This window comes from Homarus americanus, unplaced genomic scaffold (genome assembly GCF_018991925.1).
Source record: "Homarus americanus isolate GMGI-L3 unplaced genomic scaffold, GMGI_Hamer_2.0 scaffold21021, whole genome shotgun sequence".
In the NCBI taxonomy this organism is placed as follows: domain Eukaryota; kingdom Metazoa; phylum Arthropoda; class Malacostraca; order Decapoda; family Nephropidae; genus Homarus; species Homarus americanus.
In genome coordinates, this window is record NW_024749363.1 from 77,003 (window position 1) to 100,204 (window position 23,202).

At 44.3% G+C, this 23,202-nt stretch overlaps 1 protein-coding gene across 3 annotated transcripts in view; it reads right to left on the minus strand.

Moving 5' to 3' along the window:
• The window catches only part of LOC121853354 (proline-rich receptor-like protein kinase PERK2), a 92,150-nt gene extending 73,942 nt beyond the window's left edge, over positions 1-18,208 (minus strand). The window contains exon 1 of one of the 3 annotated variants that reach the window (XM_042347423.1): positions 18,113-18,208. The gene's annotated coding sequence lies outside the window, so the exon portion shown is untranslated. Of the gene's footprint in view, positions 1-17,866 lie in introns of all 3 variants that reach the window. The other 2 variants (XM_042347422.1, XM_042347424.1) reach the window with 2 other exon arrangements.
• Positions 18,209-23,202: the final 4,994 nt, after the last annotated feature.

The window sequence follows — 23,202 nt, forward strand, 5'->3', positions numbered from 1 at the left end:
CTACATACATACATACATAGTCACATACGAAGTTTATACACAACAATGGTTAAATACTTACACATCACCAACTCCAAAATCAACCTAAGAAAGCAGGGATAACTTTCATCTTTTTTTTTTTAATTATATTTTATTCACTTTAGTTCTCTCAGCAACGACACTGTTCCTGTGATCTGTGGTTCCTACCCGAGAGAACCTCCACTACATGACTCGGGTGTTACGTGCTGCCCTGGAGGAGTGGTGAGAGAGCGAAAGGTTGATCTTCGCTCATCCTTGACGACGTTTGAAAATTAAAATATATCCTGACGAGTGTTGAAATGCTCTCAGTCCAAATAGGCCCCAACAGAGAGGGTTAGGTTAGGTTAGGTCAGGGCCTATTAAAACTAAGAGCAGGAGTATCAGAGCCTTTGTTCCCATCGTTTAATTTTTGTCTTTCAAGGTCCATATGCTTAAGGTCTCAGCATGTTAGTGTTGACGAACGAAAAAACAATGAAAACATAACGTACACTGAGTCACCACCCAGATTGTTAAAAGATGTCCTGACTAAGGCATATATGGTTGACCAGAAGGTTCCAAGACGTTTCCTCCCACTTGCACCCATTCCCTCCCCTGCACCCATCACCCCTCTTCCTGCACCCATCACCCCCCCTGCACCCATTACCCCTCTTCCTGCACCCCCCATTTGCACCCATTCCTTCTCCCTTGCACCCCCCCTGCACCCATCACCACTCCCACCTATTCCTTCCCCTGCACCCATCACCCCTTCCCTGCGCCCCCCACACCCACCTGTTGACATACACAAAAGGTGAGAGCAAAACGGGACCAAAACTCCCCTAAAACATAACAGGTAAATACAGACTCATGTTGGGTTACATTCACAAATCATTTTTTCGTCCAACTCTGTATTAATCGTCAACATCAACAGCATGTATGGACGGAGGCAACAGCAGGTTCAATTTTAATTTAAGTTCCACATTTCGTTCCCCGCCTTGACGCACCACAACATCCAATAACCTAACATTTAACATTTTTAGTAACAGATCAAATACGGTGGGTGTTGACTTCTCGTGTTCCCTCAAGGGCTTGTTTGGGGTTGTCTTGCCCGTCTGCAGTGTATATAAATACACCGAATACTTTCAGGAGAATATTTCCACACCATAATGACACGCCAAACATTGTAATAACTAGTCAAATGGAGCCCCCCTTGTACCAGTAGGCCCTATCTCTAATAGTTAACCTGTAAACCTTCCTCAATATTATTTTAAATCGTTCTACTTTAATGTCACTGTTGGAAAGAATAAACTTCACACATTGTACATGAGGAAAAAAAAGTGACATCCCCCGACTATCGCCCAAGTTAGGAGATCACGATAATGGAACAGAAGGTGAACTCATCGAAGTGGAAAATACTGACGGAGGCGGCGCTGGTGGGTAATGCAATTTTTTCCATGAATTGGGAAGGAACCAAATGTGAGAGGTGGGAGAGGTGGAAAATGTCGAGAAGAAAAAACCAGGATTGAGAAATACGGAAAGATATTATTAGAAGAAGAAATGTTATTAACAGACAAAAGACATGAACGTAATCCCTAAACTCGGATTTTTTTTAATATTATTAAAAAAATAAAATCTGCTCCCGTAAGTTCCAAAACGGTTCAAATAATAATAATAATAATAATAATAATAATAATAATAATAATAATAATAATTGTAATAATAATAATAATAGTAATAATAATAATAATCCATCAAAATTATCCACATAACAAAAGTCATACTCAAACTCTGAATTATTTACGTCAAGTTTGAAAAAAAATCCTGGAAAAATGTCGGGAATGATTTTACTAGAGTGATGACGTCAGTGTCGGAGGCGGGATGGACGGGCGAGGTGACGGACGGGCGGACGGGATAGACAGTGACACTATGCCCCCACATACCGTAAAATAACACACACACACACACACACACACACACACACACACACACACACACACACACACACACACACACACACACACACACACACACACACACACACACACACACACACACACACACACACACACACACACACACACACACGTGAAATAAACACGAAATACAAACCGGATTTCTAAAAGCAATATAAATGATAATATTATTGTTTAGATGTTTATGTTAGGACCCTGTCTTGGTGTAATTTATTTATTTATTTTTTATTGGGCACCCCACCCCCCTACATCCTGTGTAAGGTGAAGCACAGAAGCGTTTAGAGCCCAACAGGGAAGTATGCTAAGTTCATGCTTGTCTTTATGTCTCATGAGTTAAGGGCGTAGAAGCCTGAAGAGTCAATGGTTTATGTCTAAGCAAGTTATTGGAAGCTCCAACAACTTTCCCTGAATAAGCATGACGGTCGATATGGGACAGAGTGAACACAGTGTATACAAAGCCTTCGGTATACAGGGAAATACCGTAGACTCACCGACACCACTCGATCGCCTTCACTCCCCCAACTTGTGTAAAGTTAGGTACCCATTTACAGCTGGGTTACTTGGGAGTGTCCTAGGATCGAACCAGTGACCCTAGAAACAAGAGACGAGCGCTATATCCACTCCACCAATCTATTTCAACTACACTCCCTTTAAGAATGAATCCTTACCTTCACTCCCTTTAAAAACGGAATCTCACTTACGATCATTGTATTGTAAACATCACATTACAGGAGACCAGGCCCCCCAACATGCCTGGCCTGGCCTGGCCTGGCCTGACCTGACCTGACCTGACCTGACCTGACCTAACCTAACCATGCAGGGGCGAGGGGAGGGTCAGGGGGGGTGGGGGTGTTAGGGGGGAAAGGCGCAGGTAAATAATAACGTGTAGAGGCGGGAGCAGCTTTCATCTTGCTTGGCTAACAAATAAATCTTGAAAGGCATGACCCCAGCCAGCCAGCCGTCCGACCCAGCAAGAATTCTGACCATTTTATAACAAGATGGAAAACCAGGGGTGGGGAGAGGACGTCGGTGGAGGGGAAGGGGAAGAGGAGGAGGGGGAAGGAGGGGGAGAGGGAGGAGGGGAAGGGGGAGAGGAGGAGGAAAAACGGAGAAGGAAAAAAAAGATTAAATGTAGGTGAAAAAGTTTCGGAGGAGAGATGGAGACAGAAGAGGAAGAAGAATTAGAAAAAATAGATTAATGTATAAATAAAATGATAGAGAAAAAGAAGACGGGTAGAAGAACGGACAGATGGGCGGAATGGCGGACGGGTGAACTGGGGCGTGGAGGGATGGACGGACAAATTGGAAGCCTAAACACCGTAGCCATGAAGGAAGGAAGGAAGGAAGGAAGGAGAGCTTTGTAAGACCGAACAATTATTATAATTATGCAAATTTATCCCAAGGAAAAAAATATTTCATCTCTGACATCAAGAGAAAGTTCAAGGATGATTTAGTTAAGAAAAACCTTCCAAATATCTCGGCAGGAATAATATAACGATGTGAAACTGTAATGGAAAGTCTGGATGGCAAAGTATGGATGACAAAATATGGATGAAAAAGTATGGATGACAAAATATGGATGACAAACTATATTAAAACAGAATGAAACTAGATTAAAGTAAAAAAAAAATTACATACAGACACCAAAGAAACACTTCTCTTTTTCTTCCGGGTCACAGTGAGCTTGACCTTATGACACTGACACCTTCTCAGTATAGTTTGGGAAATATGTCACAGCAAAACAAAAGTTCTCATGATGAAACTAAAATATTAACTGACAGGTAACATCAATATTCCCTCAAGCCAAAGCCAGCAGAGATATGTTTATATAGATGTAAACATGACCAAGAGGCAAACAATGGCCGCAAAGCTCACAAAAGGATCCCTTGATCAGCTATACAACAGCCATATGACGTTTGATCTAGTGAGTCCATTATTGATAAACTTCATTTCCATAAAGACAAGGCACAGAAGCTCCAAAAAAGTATATTTACGATTTTGTGCGAGACAATGTGAAACAACGGACGAAGCATTCTGAAAATCCTACCGAGACAAGGGGATTTGCAGCGTTCATTTTGGAATTTATCGCATCCATCCATAAAGATTTTTTTTTTATATATAGAAACTTGAAAAGAATTCTGATCTAGACATCAAAATTCTACTTGGTAACAATGACGTTAATCTTGAGACCAAACCCAAGATCTATAAGACTTCCCTCTCCTCAGGGACGCTTCTCGGTGTCTCAAAGCTCCAGTTATGGCTCGTGAAACAATACGATAAGAGAGAGACAATGAGCACCTTACCGTTATGCGCTTCGCTTGACGAGTATTAAAGACAGGAACAGGGAATTAGAACAGAAAAACAAAAATAAGAAAGAATCAGGAACCCAAGAAGAGAAGCAGGAATTAAGAGAAGGGTGAGAAGGAATTATAGAAAAAAATAAAGTTGGGAGTTTCAGAAGAGCAGAGAGAGCGGTTGAGAGGGAAAAAATAATTCCCTAAAAGGTGTTGACGACGAGGAAGGAGCAGACGAGGACGAGGAAGAAGCCGGCGAGGACGAGGAGGGAGCCGGGGTGAAAGTTATCGGCTGGCAAAATTATTTCGTGTGTGTGTGTGTGTGTGAAGGGAAAATTGAGTGTTGAGAGAGGAGGAGGAGGAGGAAATACTGGAGTTCTGGGGATGATGAGGATCGGGAGAGATGCAGGAGGGGGAAAATGAGGGAAAAATGAAGGGAAATTTCAGGGAGTTGAAGGAATCGGTGGGGAATAAAATTGAGAGGTGTGAGGTGGGGGGGTGTGGGGGGCTATCATCAGGTGCTGGGGAGAAAACGGATGTTACAAAGATGGACAAGGAATTATGGGGAAAAATAAGAGGATTGGGAGGTGCAAGAACTGGAGAAGAGAAGTGGGAACTGGATGAGAAAAAGGAGGAACAAGAGAAGACAAAGGCAGGAGCTGGAGGAGAAGAAGTAGGAACAAGAGAAGACAAAGGCAGGAACTGGAGGAGAGAAGTAGGAACAAGAGAAGACAAAGGCAGGAATTGGAGGAGAAGAAGTAGGAACAAGAAGACAACGGCAGAACTGGAGGAGGAGAAGTAGGAACAAGAGAAGACAAAGGCAGGAACTGGAGGAGAGAAGTAGGAACAAGAGAAGACAAAGGCAGGAACTGGAGGAGAGAAGTAGGAACAAGAGAAGACAAAGGCAGGAACTGGAGGAGAAGAAGTAGGAACAAGAGAAGACAAAGGCAGGAACTGGAGGAGAAGAAGTAGGAACAGGAGAATACAAAGACAGGAATTGGACGAGAAGAAGTAAGAACAGGAAGACAAAGACAGGAACTGGAGGAGAAGAAGTAGGAACAAGAAGACAAAGGCAGGAACCGGGGAGAAGAAAACAGTACCACAACACAACATCCATTATCATGTACAATACATTAAATAATACACAACATTGTTATCCCGTTATCCAAGTTCCAATGGAGTCAAACCTAACCTAACCTGGACCTGATGTCTTGGGAGAAGTTATGTTTAGGCACAAAAGACTATGAGGTCATTACTAAATCTCTCTCTCTCGACTGAAACCAAACCACCCAATGCAATTTACTTCTTTCATGTTGCTTTCATCACTTTCTAAAGCCAATTCATCTTTTAGCCATGTCCAATCCTTTCATTACTTAATTCCATTTTCCATCTTTGTCTTTCTTTATTTCTCAATTCTCATCTTAAACTTTTATATCCATTTAACTTTCTCAATCTCATACTTTCTCCCTGTCGTTTTCTTCTTTCCCGTTCCATCTTCTTTCTCCTCTTCTTCCTGTCTTCTTTCTCTTCTCATTCACTTTCCTTCTTTAGTTCCTGGTTCTCTTTAATCTCCACACCCACACACACACACACACACACACACACACACACACACACACACACACACACACACACACACACACACCCACCCCACACACCCAGACACCCACACACACCGGACCCACACACCCACCCACCCCACCCACACACACCACCCCACACACACACCCACCCACACACCCAGACACCCACACACACACCACCGATGAGACCACCCACCCCACCCACACACACCTCCACCCACCCCACCCACACACCCAGACACCCACCCACACCCAGACACCCACACACACCACTCCACTCCACTCCACCCACACTCCATTACACACCCACACCTACTCTCTACAATCACCAGAAACCAAAACCGTCTTATCATGCTCGCTCTACACCGTCCTCTCCACTTTCCCAACTCTCATTTTTCAAGTCCGGGGATGATAAGATCTCCTCGTTCCTATCTCCCACGTTCAGTAAATCTTCAAAGTGTTTCGTTGTCCTTCACCTCCTCACCCCCTTCCCCTTTCCTTCCCTCCTCCTCACCCCCCTTCCCCTTTCCTTCCACCTCTACCTTCCCCCTCCATCACCACCTCCTACCCCTCCCACGTTCTGTAAACTTTCCAAGTGTTTCGTCTTCCTCCAAGCTCTCCTCCTAGGCCCTAGGAGGAGAGCTTGGAGTAGGGAGTAGGGGGGGGGAGGAAGGAAGGGGAGGAAGGGGGGAGGGGAGGGGGGAAGGGACCCAAACACCTCAGAAGTCACAGCCCAGTGTCATCCTCAACCTAATCTAGTGAAAACTCCTTAAAAATTGACGGGGAAAGAATTGGTGGGGAAAATCTGATATCTTGTGAAAAGACTTAGTAATCGGCTGGGATTAATGAGATACCTTAAGTTAGTTTGGCTATCATGTGTACAGAGTTTGTGATAACCTTTTGGGGGAAAATTGCAAAACTAATTAAGACGGTTTTCATTACCTCTTAAACAAACATACTTACGGATTTTTTTTAGATCTCCCTTACCAATTGCCGGAGAGGGATAAATAACATATATTACCTGCATATTACCCTAAATTTCCCCCAGGTATTTCCCCCACGAACGTTTTCTTTTCCCCGGGACGACAGCTAAACGAGTATGATTTTAATTAAAGATGGTTATCCTGTTTAGTAATTAACATATGCATGAACCAAGTTTAGCAGGTTTATATATAAATTGTTACGAGGTGTGGAGAGAGAGAGAGAGAGAGAGAGAGAGAGAGAGAGAGAGAGAGAGAGAGAGAGAGAGAGCAGCAGCAGTAGCGTCGTCGGGAAACTTGCGCCTCGAGTGAATCTATTTTACATATTAATCACAAACGCCAACTCCAAGGTTTGTTATTGATGTCGTGAGTCAACTAAAGGTCTTGAATTATTAAAAAAAAAATTTGACTGAATTCTCCCGAGACGATTAAGCGAACTGGAAATAAAATGGTTCAATAAAGAGAACATCAAATGGTTCAATAAAGAGAACATCACTTTGTGTTGTTAGTTACCGGCGAGGGGAAGTACACTATACACCAGTTAGTTTCCGGTGAGGGGAAGTACACTATACACCAGTTAGTTTCCGGTGAGGGGAAGTACACTATACACCAGTTAGTTACCGGTGAGGGGAAGTACACTATACACCAGTTAGTTAACGGTGAGGGGAAGTACACTATACACCAGTTAGTTATCGGTACCTGAGAATACACCTTGTTACCTGTGTACCTGTATAGACCGACACCACCCCTACCCTTACACACCACCACCATATTATTAACTTGTATCGCTGGCTGTATACGTTTTTAGGGGGAGGGAGAGGAGGAGAGGACAAGGGGGAGGAGAGAACAAGGGGGAGGGAAAAGAAGAGGATCAAGGGGAGGAGGCTGAAAATAAAGGAGGGGGGGAGACTATGGAAAAGACGAAAATAAGGGGGAAGACAAGGGGTAAGGGGAAGACAGGGGGAAGACGGTGGTAGAGGTCAGGGGGGAAAGATCGGGGAAAGAGAGGAGAAGGAGGGTGAGGGGGAAGAGGGGGGAGGAAAAAGAGGAAGAGGAGGGTGAGGGGGAAAGAGGAGGAGTAGGAGGGTAATGGGGGGGGAGGGTGAATGAAGGGGAGAGAGGGGGTAAAGGGGTAGGTAAAAAGAAGGGGGTTTTAGGAATGAGATGGGAAGGGGTGTAGGGGGGGGGGGGCGTCACAAACCCCCACACAGTGTAGGCAGTTTTAACACCCCGAGTTAATTAGTTTCTCCTTTTTAAGCTTAAGAAACCCGCCTCGCCCAGCCCAGCCCAGCATCACCAGCCTGGTCGTCTTCTCTCAACTCTACCCAATAACGTCAGCTAGAGAAGGTACAGAAGAGGGCCTGCAGAATCATGCTCGGCGCTGACTACTCCGGCTACACCAACGCTCTCTCCACCCTGGAAATGCCATCCCTCAGTGACCTCCACCACCAAGCACTGGAAAGGTTTGGCAGCCAACTAATGCACCACCCTCATCATCGCCACCTCCTGCCACCGGCAGTCCCCCACCCACCTCACGCATTCCGCCACTACAACAAAATTCAGCCCATAAGAGCCCGCACCGACAGATATAAGAACAGCACCATCCCATGTATTGTTAAAATAATAAACAACTCCTGATTTATGTACTGTACAGCCCTGTAAATGTATTCAACGCATATTATATCATTATGTCTAATTCACATGTAAGTCTATATTTTCTGCCACCGGCTGCAACTCTATTAATAAACCGTTTATTATTATTATTATTATAATAATTACTCTATGTATTATCTTCAATATATCTACAATGTATGTATGCTTGTAATCTAAGACACTATGCTTATGTGCTCATTAATCTCCCTTGTTTAAATTGTTGTTTTAAAAGTCGTATCTTGAACAATATTTTATCTTAAGATCAGTTTGGAATCAAGATCACAAAGTTCCTTATAATTTTTCCCCTCTTCAATCTATTTACCTGAACTAAGCGTCAGGGGAGGGAGGGGAGGGAGAGGAGGGAGAGGAGGAAGAGGGAGGGAGGGAGGGAGGGAGAGGGAGGAAGAGGAAAGGGAGGAGAGGAGAGGGAGGGAGGAAGAGGGAGGAGGAAGAGGGAGGGAGGAGGAAGGAGGGAGGAGCACAGAAAAGGAAAAATTAAAAAAAAATAAATAAAGGAAATAGCAAAAGACTCAAATAATACTAGAGAGAGAGAGAGAGAGAGAGAGAGAGAGAGAGAGAGTTAAAGAGAACGATAATTAGGTCAATTCAGAAGAATTATTGAGCAGATTATAGCCCAGGCGAGGCGAGGATAATGCTAAGTCAAGGTAACAAGAGCTACTGGAATATTTACCCAGGTGATGACGGCTCCTAACACCTGACATTTACCTGCTGAGCTAACCAATTAATTATGGCCTAAATACATATATACATAATAATACGAGAAAACTGACTTTGCAGGCTCAGCACATAAACCTTGATGGGGTGTTATGACGAATTAAACAAAGGTAATAATGATAATGGTAATGATAACAATTAATTATAATATTACAGGTGTTTCTCTTTATTAACTGACCTTTGGATAATACGTTCTTTTGAAAACCGGTTGTAGGTAATAATAATAATAATAATAATAATAATAATAATAATAATAATAATAATAATAATAATAATAATAATAATAATAATAATAATAATAATAATAATATGGGATAAATATTATAAAAAGTAAGAGAAGAAAGATATAATAAAATAAATAAAACATAAAATGCATAAATAATTCTACTGAAAATAATATAATAGATTAGATTGATAAAACAAATTATTATAACACATGACAAATAAATTAGTAATACAATAAAATAAATCAACAATAAACTAAATTATAAATAGAATAAACTAATACAATGAAATAATCTAATGTAATAAAATAAATTAACTCAATACAACAAAATAAATTAGCACAATAAAATAATGTAATGCAATAATACAACTTAAAAATAAAATACAGTAAACAAAACAGGAGATAGTCACCAGCGTACTTACATGACCCACAAGCCCACACCACCAGCAGGAGCGGTCAACACCCTCTCCTCCTTCAGGTCTTCCCGCATCAAACATACTGTACACTTACCACGTCTCCTCCTCCGTCACTCTCTCCACCCCCCGACACTTTCTTGATAAGTTCTTCTATCAATTTCTAGATCACTTTCATCATCATCTTGGATACCTCCCCTTCCAACTCTCCCTCTACACTCTCTTTCAGGAGTTGGTTAAATATTTCACGTCACCTTTAGGCTATAGTCTTGTTTCCTTTAGCAGCTCTTCATTACTCCTCCTTCACTCGGGCAACACGGGCAGGGAGATATCATACACTATCAATTAATTCCTATAGTGAAGTAAGTCTCTCCGTGTATCAGCAGGGAACAGCTATATCACCCAAGACAGTGTATGAAGAGAGACAGTTTAGCGAGAGATCGAGAGCTCCTCGTTGCCATCTTTATCTCTCTCGTTAATATCTCGCCTCTCATACCCTCGGTGAGTAAAAATTTCCCGCGCAAATTTACACCAGAGTTCATTATTGAAATTGTAAAAGAGGACTCATGGCTTTACGGAAAAATCCCCCCGCCGGACGTGAAGGTTGGGACAATTATCACCAGAGATGGAGCCTTCACCACCCCCCCCCCCCTGCGCATTCTTAGGATCGTCGGCGTGAAAGCAAAACCTCCAAAAAGTTCTCTTGAAGACCTCTGGAAGGACGCATACCTCCTCGAGCCTGACGCGGGTTAGGTTCCTCTACGTGTGTCCCTGAGAAGCTACTTGCCCCTCTAAGGAAGGAGAATATAAAGTGCACTTCCCGGTGGCACTGAGACGGGAAAAGGCGTCACCGTGGATGATAACTGGGGAAACTTGTCCTTAATTTTGGTAAGGCGTCAAATGTGCAGTCCATGAACCCTGAGATTCATGAACTTGTGAATCCGAGACTATGAACCCAACACTGTCTCATGTCTCGGATTCACAGATTCATGAATCTCAGGGTTCATAGATGGGAGGTGACTGACACTTTTTTTCCCTGGCTGTACCACACCCTTTCATTATTTAAAAAGCTTCACACCCACAAAAGCATACTACACAAAAGTAATGAAATCCCCTTTTATGTATTTCCGGGTTGTGGACGTTGCCAAGAACTTTAATATTTCAAACAGAACCAGGAATTGTATTTATTTTTTGTCATGCACCATCTTCATACAGCCACACAACACACTGCCACCACCACTGTCTGCCCACCACTGCACCATTATTATCAATGTACCGCAAAATCTACAATGTTAACTTTATGGTGCTGGGGTGAAGAGACGGTGATTGTGTTGTGGGCCATAACTTAAGGTAACGGAACTAAGTAAAAGGTGAGATAACAAGGTAATTGCACCAGGTAGAATATGAACATCATTATGGCACAAGAGGGGATAATGGTACCATGTAAACAAACAATGGCACCAAGAAAACAAAAATGGGACAATGGCACAACATAAACAGGAATAATGACGCCGGGTACAAAATACCAAGAGATGGAGGAGCGTGGTTAGGAGAGGGGTAGGGGGTGGGGGAAAGGGGGTTAAGAGGAAGGTGGTATGGGAAGGGGTAAGGGAAGGGGTAAGAGGAAGGGGTAGAGGAAGGGGTAAGAGGAAGGGGTAAGAGGAAGGGGTAAGAGGAAGGGGTAAGAGGAAGGGGGTAAGAGGAAGGGGTAAGAGGAAGGGGGTAAGAGGAAGGGGGTAAGAGGAAGGGGGTAAGAGGAAGGGGTAAGAGGAAGGGGGTAAGAGGAAGGGGGTAAGAGGAGGAAGGGGTAAGATGAAGGGTAAGAGGAAGGTAAGAGGAAGGGGGTAAGAGGAAGGGGTAAGAGGAAGGGGGTAAAGAGGGGGGGTTAAGAGGAAGTTAAGAGGAAGGGGGTAAGAGGAAGGGGTAAGAGGTAGGGGGTAAGAGGAAGGAGGTAAGAGGTTAGAGGTAGGGGGTAAGAGGTAAGGGGTAAGAGGAAGCGGGTAAAGGGGAAAGAGAAAGGGGTAGGGAGGGGTTTAAGTGTTACACGCTTCAAGACTGTATACAAAGTAGACGAAATCACCGAGGTAAGCCACCAACCCTGAAAGCCGCCCCTTCCCCTAACCTAACCTAACCTAACCTAACCTAACCTACACCTACAACCTAACCTCTGATGAAAAAATAAAGGAAAATAAGAATACAAGAACATACTCTCTCATACAAAAGTTATACAAGACTCTATTGTATCAAGTCTGCAAGTTATACAATATAGTGTAGATTCTAAGACGTACTCTGCCTTCCCTCGGGGCTTAAGGTGAAATTATATATTCCTAGTACGTGGTTGTAACTTGTCATACACACAGGAACAGGAGACGATATATTACCCGTGTAGATGATTCCAACATAGTCCATCCATTCCTCCCTACTCTCTTACTCTCCTCCTCATCCCTACCTCTCTACTCTCTATTCTAATACTCCCATCCCCTTACCATCCTCTCCCCTCTTCTTTACCTCCCTTACACCCTCTCTCCCTCACCCACTTCCTTACACCCATTCTCTCCCTCACTCTCCCCCCCCCCATTCCCCAGTTCCTAACTCGTCTACCCCTCCCCCTCTTCCCAGCCCCCCCTACATCCTCTACCGATTTCCTCCACCATTCTCCCCTCACTCTGTCTCCCTTCCCACATATCTCCTGCTGCTCCTGTGTGTGTGTGTGTGTGTGTGTGTGTGTGTGTGTGTGTGTGTTTTAATAGGCCGATAACCTAACCTAAAATATTAAAAGGGAGGCCCAAGTCATTATGGGTCCCAATTCCAATGGTATGGCTAAGTCAGGTTAGGTTAGGTCTAGTTAGGTTAGGTTAGGTCTATTAAGACTTAGGACAAATGAGCTGTAATTATGCCTTTGTTATATGGTGAATGGTAAGTGGTGGGCACAAATTAACAGGTAAATCCACCACAACTAAATCACTCACACACCTCACCGACGCCTCGTAATGTTGGGCCGAGTTGCCTGACGCCTCTCGTAATAAACCACATCAAGGAAGAGCGACAATTGCTTTCTGCCTCATAAAAGCGAGACGACTTATATCATCTTGAAGCCGAGGCGCCTCATCATGGAGACCTGCTCAAGCGGACTGAGTTTAGTGTAGGATCTCCTGGTAGCATAGAATCTCGTGACCAACACAAATAAATAAGACTCAGAAATGATTTTGATTCTTTGGTCATCTTCATTAAAACTTTAAAGCTGATTTATTTTATTAACTTCTTTCTAAAGGTTGGAGGCGGCAGCAAGTTGTGAGAGAAGAAGGGAAATATTTTAAAAATTTTGCGATCGTGTGTGTGTGTGTGTGTGTGTCAGCAGCCAGGGGTATTAGGGCGTTTGGGACATGTGCCACGACCCAAATGTCCTAACCACCCTGGCCCAAACCCCCAGGGGTCGTGGTCCATGGCCCATACGTCCTAAACTCGCTTCAAGGGCCCACCCGGGTGATGGTCTGTAAGGACTATTGCAGCAGCATCCTACACACTAACATCCGAGTTACTTTCACATCGTAAAGTTGTTTTTCTGGATGATTTTAGTCGTTCTTTTGTCACACTTTAGTAAAGAACTCGAGGATTTTATTTTTTATGAGATGCAACACAAAATAAACAGCTGCTATACGGAACCAACTTTTTTTTTACTATTAATATTAAATTCTTCCCATCACCACAGTTAAGTAAAAAACAAATCTAATAAAATTAGATATTAAAACACTAAAAGTTGAAAATACTCTCCGTGTTTATTCAGCGCAGCGTTATTAAACTATTGCCCGAACATTAATTCAAGCCGAGGGCCAATTTAGATCACACCTGGATATAGACTACAGTATTATATCTTACTGCCGCTGGTCATAACCTGGGTGATTCCCTCTGGTGGCTGTGAGAGAGAGAGAGAGACTAACTTCTCCAAACAGGCCACTATTCTCATCACTCGGCAGTTATAAGTCTCTCAGAAAAATGTCTCTCTCTCAATATTCATCATCACAAACGAGGGTTTAAAAATTCCCGGTGACTAGATTACAATAATTACAAATGAGGATTTGAACTAATTTACAAAGAATTATTTTTTTTTCTCGATATACTTCTTTTTTTTTTACTTCAACTAATGTAATTAAGCTTGAAGTCTAATTAACAAAGGTAATATTAGACTCTGGGCACAGGTAATAAGTGTAATGATCTAATTAAGTTATAAAGACAGTTAAACGACCAATTGGTAAACGAAATGACTTAAACCAAATGACATAATTGATGACGTGTGGTGTTTTAGACATAGTTGATGACGTGTGGGATTTTTTAGACATAGTTGATGACTTGTGGGATTTTTTAGACATAGTTGATGACGTGTCGGATTTTTTAGACATAGTTGATGACGTGTGGGATTTTTTAGACATAGTTGATGACGTGTGGGATTTTTTAGACATAGTTGATGACGTGTGGGATTTTTTAGACATAGTTGATGACGTGGGGATTTTTAGACATAGTTGATGACGTGTGGTGTTTTAGACATAGCTGATGACGTGTGGGATATTTTAGACATAGTTGATGACGTGTGGGATATTTTAGACATAGTTGATGACGTGTGGGATATTATAGACATAGTTGATGACGTGTGGGATATTTTAGACATAGTTGATGACGTGTGGGATATTTTAGACATAGCTGATGACGTGTGGGATATTTTAGACATAGTTGATGACGTGTGGGATTTTTTAGACATAGTTGATGACGTGTGTGGTGTAAAAAAGACCTCGAAACATCCTAATTCAAAAGTAAACAACAACTTAAACCAAAAACCTCAGCTTCCCTAGACTGACTCTGTTGACCTTCGTGAAAGGTTAATCCGGATTTAACATCATGAGATAAAGGTGCGTACATCACCAGCTTTACCACCTTCTCTACTATCTTTATTATACAGTGCCACAGATAAGCTTATGATCGAGTCAGCTTTAGCAATATGAGACCATGGTGAAGCTTGCAATAGATTCAATGGCAAAGCTTGCAATAGATTCAGGACTCAAAGCGTGGAAAAAATGACATTTAAATCAAACCACAGCTGTATGGTAATGAGGTATATGCAACTGTAGATAAAACTTGTATCCTTATGTAGTATAGAGCTGCTTACACATAAAACTACATATCTATATATCCATTGGGAACTTGACCCTTGTATACGACCGACGATACGCCACTCACTATACAGGGAAACAATATATTAAATTTGAGGTAACAAGATGATTAGCGAAGTCTTAACGAGTGAGGACTGTCGATTATTTAGAAGGGTTATAATCCTTTCGGTGGACAAATGTTGATGTGATAATCGAATAATTGTAAATGTTCTTGAGCGATTGATGGCAGGAAAGGAAGAGGATGGGGAGAGGGTGGGGAGGAGAAGGGGAGAGGAACAGGAGAGGGGAGGGGGAAGAGAGGGGAAAGGAAGAGAGGGAGGGAAGAATAGAGGAGGGAGGAGATGAGGGGGAAGGGGGAGGAGAGGTGGGGAGAAGGAGGCAAGGAAGAGAGGAGGGGGAAGGGGGAAGAAAGAGGGAAGGGGGAAGAAAGAGAGGAGGGGGAGGAGATGAGAGGGGAAGGGAGGAGGAGGAGGAGGAGAAGGAGGAAAGGAAGAGGAGGGGGACATCTTTTCAGACCTCATTTATTTCTGCCTACAAAAATCCTAAAAAAAAAAAAACATGTCTGCGTAATCCAAGTCCATCCAGCTATTTCTCCTTGGCAAATGATCTCTCGCGACAACTGACAGTACTCTATCTTTCACTAATCTGTAACGTTATACCTACATTGTTAATTACCACACACACACACGTAAGGGAGGTAAGCACAAGTATATTTTCACATTAACGAAAAATAATGGAACAAATAATCAATCTTCTGTAATTAATATATGGGACATTGTTCATCGACTGTCTACACAATGCGAGTAGCACCGAGACACAGGTGACACAAGGAGTGGGAATCCCTCCGTACAACACCATGCGAAAGAGAGAAACAAACTCACCTCAATATAACCCAAACACAATAATAAAAGTCATCATAATATAATGTACAATCATCATTTTTACGACCTGAAACAACATCTACTCTGGGTGGAAGAAATTAGTGGGTTTGTTAACATTAAAATAACCGCAAGAGGGCAGCAGCAAAAGACGACCTCACACATGCTAGTCTCACAAAACGTGCAACTGCGACTATACTAACGTGGGACAAAATCCATCGTTCGTAAATAGCAAACTAAAAGAGAGTATCATTAAATGTATAAAAATAAAAATCACAAGAAAATTATTAAAAAAAACGACAGTAAAATATCGTGCAGGTTGAATAAGACTTTTAAAAAGGTGAAGCAGCGTGGAGGGATTTTTGGAGATTTGTTGAAGATGTCAATTGGAGACTTGTAAGATGGGGCCCCTGTCTTAAGAGATTCCAACCTAGCCATTAGTTTGGGGCCTATTTAAGTCCCACCCGAGCCTCAACCATCTGCAGAAGTCACATGTGATGGAGTGGTGGATGGGGAGGAGGTGGGTGGTGGAGAGATTGGTGATGGAGAAATGGAGTGGTGGAGAGATGGATGGTGGAGAGGTGAATGGTGGAGGTGGGAACATGGAGGCTGAATCTAACTCTAATGAATGATGACTAACCTACTAGACCACTTTTGGGTGTTAGAGGCCAGGTAAACTGTGCTGCTTATGAGGTAGGGGTATAAGTGTAGGTATCGCCATCTCCGACCTACACCGACTACCCTTGCCTGACCACAGAGAGAGACAGAGAGAGAGAGAGAGAGAGAGAGAGACACCTTGGTGGAAAAAAACAACTGAAGGTCATAGGGTCAAAGGTCAAGGGGTCAGAGGGATAATAGATCAGGGGTCATAGGTCAAAGTTCAGTTATTCTATTTACAGTCTAGAGAACAAGGAAGTAATCACACGGCGATAAAAGTGAGTCTCTCTCTCTCTCTCTCTCCTCGGGTCACACTAATCACCAGAAAAATAAAAACATCTCTGTATACTGTAGCACCGATAACCAGGGGATACAACCTAACACCGTCATACCTGCAGGCAGAGGAACAGGCTGACGCTACTCATGAACTAACCTCCTCCTCCTCCAGCACACACGCATAACACTGATAAACAACCCGGTATTAATGACTCTTGATAACGCATTCCATAGTTTTATATGTAAATAGTGGAATAAAACTATCACTCACTATTTTACCATTACATTACAATATATATATATATAATTATTAGTCAGTCGAATAACTTTACACTGGCACCTGAGCTCTGATTAGTACCGAGCACAGGTGACGAGGCAGTGATGTGTTATTGAGGTAATGCAGTGAAGCAGTACCAGAGTCAGCAGCAGCGCCACCGGGAGGAGGTTAGTGGTGTACAGTACCGTGACGGTCATGCAGGTGCAACAACAACAACAACACTAAACAACGTGACATAAGACGCTCAAACAGGAGAGGTGTTGGGGGAGATGGCTGGACCTGGGTAGACGACACTTAGTATATGGGTTAACGCGTCCTAGGGTAGGGGGTGGGGGGATTAGACGTATCCTACTGCAGGGTTAGCCATCACCTACGGCAGGATTAGGTATATCCAAAGACGAGGGTAGGCGTGTCCAAGGACTGGGGTAGGCGTGTCCAAGGACTGGGGTAGGCGTGTCCAAGGACTGGGGTAGGCGTGTCCAAGGACTGGGGTAGGCGTGTCCAAGGACTGGGATAGGCGTGTCCAAGGACTAGTGTAGGCGTGTCCAAGGACTGGGGTAGGCGTGTCCAAGGACTGGTGTAGGCGTGTCCAAGGACTGGTGTAGGCGTGTCCAAGGACGATGGGAAACGTGACGCAGGATTGGGTACACATATCCTAGGACGGAAGTACATATGTCCTGGGATGGGTGTATGTGTGTGTGTGTATGTGTGCGTCGTGCGACGGGCGAACGAGACATATCGTGCTCTAGCAGACGACATGTATACCTGTGGGCGTGGAGTCGTTGACCCGTATTTTGGGTGTGTCGGGACAGAGGTGGTGCTCGTCGAGGGAGCTGGAGGTGATGGGCGTGTTGGGGGTGTTGGGGGTGTTAGGGCTGGTGGTCTCCCCGTCGTCGGAGCGCGAGGACAGTCGGCCGGACCCCCGTCTGGCCTGGTATGCGGGGGCGTGGGCGTGGTGGCTGCTGGTGCTGGCTCCTGGGAGGACGGGACTAGGCCCAGTCGGGGACTTACATGAAGGAGAGTCGTCGTCTTCTACTTCCTCCCCGTCCACGTTGAGAGACGGACACGACGAACTCAGTCGGCTGAGGCCGCGACCACTCTGCCGGGGACAAGAGTGCCAGGTTAGTGAAACAGTACATAACACAACAGTACACATGACCACAACACAAAAACAGATGTTACATATCCCCCCCTACACCTCCCCCACACAAATGTAAGAATGATATAATGAAGAAAATAAATGCCATTATTCTCAACATCAAATCACCTAGACGCTGTAGTGATGCTTAGTTACACCAAAACACGGGACAATATGGGATACAAGGACAGAGAAAACCACACACGTATACAAATGACAAGAGGCTAAACATGTATGCTCTTCATCGATCAGAATTCGAAAGCAGGGATATTTTTTTTTTTGGGGGGGCGTTTGCCCACGGAAACTAGTCAAAGTTCACACACACACACACACCTACCTGACAGGAGAATGGGGGCTTTACCTGACCAATCAACACTGAAGACAATACCATCAATGACTCGCCACAATTATTATTACATACAAAAATAAAGATAAATATTCTTTCGACGCAATATACGGCCTATACATAGTTCTCTCTAAACCTGTAGGAAAAAAATACACATTAAACTTCTATGAAATTCTGCTTCATGCCATTTGATATTTAACTATTCTTATGGGGAGAAAATAACAAGTTACAATTCATGTTAAATTACTGGTGATTTTTTTTTACTCTCTCTCTCTCTCTCTCTCTCTCTCTCTCTCTCTCTCTCTCTCTCTCTCTCTCTCTCTCTCTCTCTCTCTCTCTCTCTCTCTCTCTCTCTCTCAGTATTACAGTAAGTGGTTGTTGTATCATTGCTAAAAATTATTAAAAATGCGAAATATTCCTTTTTAAGCCCCGCGCCACCAATTATGTGATGGACCGTCCTGCAAGCCTCTACACCCTTACCCCACCGCCAGTATCTTCAGGAGAGCCCTCCAACACCTCATCAAGAACACTTCAGGAGCCCCCCTTACGTAACACCACTTCAGCAACACACAGGAAGTAACCTATACCCTACCCCCCCTTCCTTTACTGACATCTATTCATTGTCACACACACACACACACACACACACACACACACACACACACACACACACACACACACACACACACACACACACACACACACACACACACACACACACACACACACACACACACACACACACACACACACACACACACACACACACACACACACACACACACACACACACACACACACACACACACACACACACACACACACACACACACACACACACACACACACACACACACACACACACACACACACACACACACACACACACACACACACACACACACACACACACACACACACACACACACACACACACACACACACCAAATAAATCAATAACAAAAACACCTCCACACATGAAATATTGTCTCCTGACGAAGTAAACAACAGGAGGCGACACAGAGGTTCGTTAGCGAGGAGGAGGTAATTGAGGTAAATGAAGGGCCTCGTCAGGTTCCCATCACTCACAGTAACCCGCGGACAATAAACTATCGGAATACCTACACAGTCGTGAACGTCGCCCCATCACTTACACAGAACGACGTACACTGGAACACTTGTGACCTCTACGACATGTACGGCCCCATCATTTACAGGAAGTGGAGCCCATCATTTACAGTAAGTGGGCCCATCATTTACAGCAAGTGGGGCCCATCATTTACAGTAAGTGGGGCCCCATCATTTACAGTAAGTGGGCCCCATCATTTACAGCAAGTGGGCCCCATCATTTACAGTAATCAAGTGGACCCCATTTACAGTAATCAAGTGGACCCCATCATTAACAGCAATCAAGTGGAAGTCATCATTTACAGTAAGTGGTCCCCATCATTTACACAGATCACCGCACAATGAACAATAAAAACAGCTGCCAAAATGGAACAACGGCCCATCACTCACTAGCCAACGAACAATATGGAAATGAAATAACTGTGTACACAACATGAGGTACGTTACGCCTGGTGAACCTAACACGGTACCACTAGTTGAGGCTGGGTGTATGGTACCACTAGTTGAGGCTGGCTTTACAACTCTTATTTGACCCCCGTTGACCCCAGTTTCAATATCCACCTGGTTGATTTTTTTTTACGATTACTTCACCAATAGATTATTTTTTGGGGGGCTTTCAAGTATAGTAAATAAACACTATTAACTTCACTTGTCAAGCTGGTCAGTATGTAAAGTCAGGCGAAATGTATAATCACACGCTAAACTTATATTTCCTGAATGTCCTGATTTACGATTTTTTTTTTTAGTGAAGCTCCTATCGTTCACCTGACGTCAGAAATTAATTAGTCATTATGTTTTTGCTCACCTTGACTACCTGGCTCTATAGGTGGTTAATGTATAGTAATATTAATTGGTTCTATTGATATGCATAAGTTTGTCAAGGATTAAAATAATTTGTCTGGTGATCAATCCATATGGGGTTTAGTGTGTGTGTGTGTGTGTGTGTGTGTGTGTGTGTGTGTGTGTGTGTGTGTGTGTGTAAGGATAGAAAGCCCTATGCTATGGTAACGAGGCGGCACTATACTCTACATGAGTTTCTGTTTCTATTTCTTAATCTTCCTATTTCTTCTCCTCTTTCTACCCCTTCCTCCTCCTTCCTCCTCCTTCTCCTCTCACACTCAGCACCGCACAACAGGATCCACCACATAATTCAACACACGTGACAACTTTTGGAGTTCCTTTCTGGCGTCAACAATCAAATATCAACATGACTAATATCAGAGTCACGTGTGGCATCCGGGACTCCAATACGAATGACAGAAAAATGAATCAATAAAGTCATACACGAGCATAAGTTAACACGAGAGGGCGAGGCAGGTATAGAGCAACATCACCCACAGTGTTCCCAGGTGATCATAACGGCACCGGCTCACCTGCCTGTGTTTGTCAATCCAGGTAAATCCAAAGATATGAACGCTAATCACAGACGAAAACATAACAGGTGCAAATGTTATAGTGATGTATAGGTTTTCTCCACTGGTGTTTTAACCTAACCTAACCTAACCTAACCTAACCTAAACCTAACCTGTTGTGATAGTGTTGACGTGTCGTGTGTGTCGGTGGAGGTGCAAATCTGCTGTTGCAAAGAAGTGAGTGAGTGAGTGAGTGTGAGTGAGTGAGTGAGTGAGGGAGGACGGGAGAGAGGGGGGGGGGAGGAAGGGCATGATTGATGAAGACTTGAGCTTGTCTGCCAGGGCCTCAAGATGGAGTGGGTATCCCCTCTACTCCCTGGATCAATACCTATCCCCCAGTGGAGTGTATTCAGTCCATTTACCTACCATCTTCACGGGTCAAACCCTCCTCCTTCAGTGTGCGTGTGCAAGTGCGTGCATGTGTGTGTGTGTGTGTGCGCGTGTGTGCGTGTGTGTGTGTGAAGGCAAAACAGAACATGACCATAACACGTAACAAAGGCGAACAACAGTGAGAGCCTTGGGCCAGACAGTGTTATTTGTCTGTGGTAACTTTATGACGGCAACCAAAGTGCATCCCAATATGATTTTTCTTCACTTTTTTATATTTCCATTTTGACGAATCTTTTTTTTTTTGGTTGGGGGTTTGGTTGGGTGTGTGGTTGGGGGCTGGTTAGAGGTATGGTTGGGGGAGGTATGGTTGGGGGGTATGGTTGGGGAATATGGTTGGGGTATGGTTGGGGTATGGTGCAGAGTGTGGTGGGGGTGTGGTTCAGGGGTGTGGTTCGGGGGGTGTGGTTGGGGGGGTGTGGTTGGGGGGGTGTGGTTGGGGGGTGTGGTTGGGGGGTGTGGTTGGGGGGTGTGGTTGGGGGTGTGGTTGGGGGGGGTGTGGTTGGGGGTGTTGAAGTGTGGTTGGGGGGTGTGGGGGGGTGTGGTTGGGGGTGTGGTTGGGGGGTGTGGTTGGGGGTGTGGTTGGGGGTGTGGTTGGGGGTGTGGTTGGGGGGTGTGGTTGGGGGGGTGTGGTCGGGGGGGTGTGGTCAGGGGTGTGGTTCGGGGGGTGTGGTTGGGGGGTGTGGTTGGGGGTGTGGTTGGGGGTGTGGTTGGGGTGTAGAAGGGTGGGGTGTGAGGGATGTGGGTGTGGAGGTGATGGGTGGTGTGGGGGTGTGGGGGTGATGGGTGGTAAGTGTGGGGGTGATGGGTGGTAAGTGTGGGGTGATGGGTGGTAAGGGTGTGGGGGGTGATGGGTGGTAGAGGTGTGGGGGTGATGGGTGGTAGGGTGTGGGGGCGATGGAGGTGGTGGGAGGAGGGGGGTGGTGGGAGGAGGGGGGTGGATGGATATGGGAAGGGGTGATGGAAATGTGAGGGGGAATGGAGGTGGGAGGGGGTAGTGGAGGTGTGGGTAATTACAACTACTTAGCGGATAATTAGAACTACTAAGCGGGTCATTACAATATCCACTTTTCCTTGACCTAGATTGATCACCATCCTTACCATCCCGTGGCTAAATAAACTATATTACATAACTGTAGTCTCATTAACCTCTCTCTTTTCCAACAACAAAACAGATTCAAAAGCTTATAGCTATACCAGTGTTTACAGGTGGAGGTTTTAATTAACAGGCCAACTGTTCCATTAATAAACAGGGTCAAAGCTCATTAAGGTCACTATCCATAAGAAAATAAGGAGTCTGAATAGGCCGGTTGGTCTGTGCATGGCAGCTCCTGTCGAGAATTACAACTATTCTCTATCGTCCATGAATCTAGCTAGCCTCCTTTTAAAACTTTCCAGCGTCCCAGCACTTACTACGTGGGGGTGATGGAGGTGGAGGAGGGGGGTGGCAGGAGGGGGGTGGTGGGAGGAGGGGGGTGGATGGATATGGGAAGGGGTGATGGAAATGTGAGGGGGGAATGGAGGTGGGAGGGGGTAGTGGAGGTGTGGGTAATTACAACTACTTAGCGGGTAATTGGAACTACTAAGCGGGTCATTACAATATCCACTTTTCCTTGACCTAGATTGATCACCATCCTTACCATCCCGTGGCTAAATAAACTATATTACATAACTGTATTCTCATTAACCT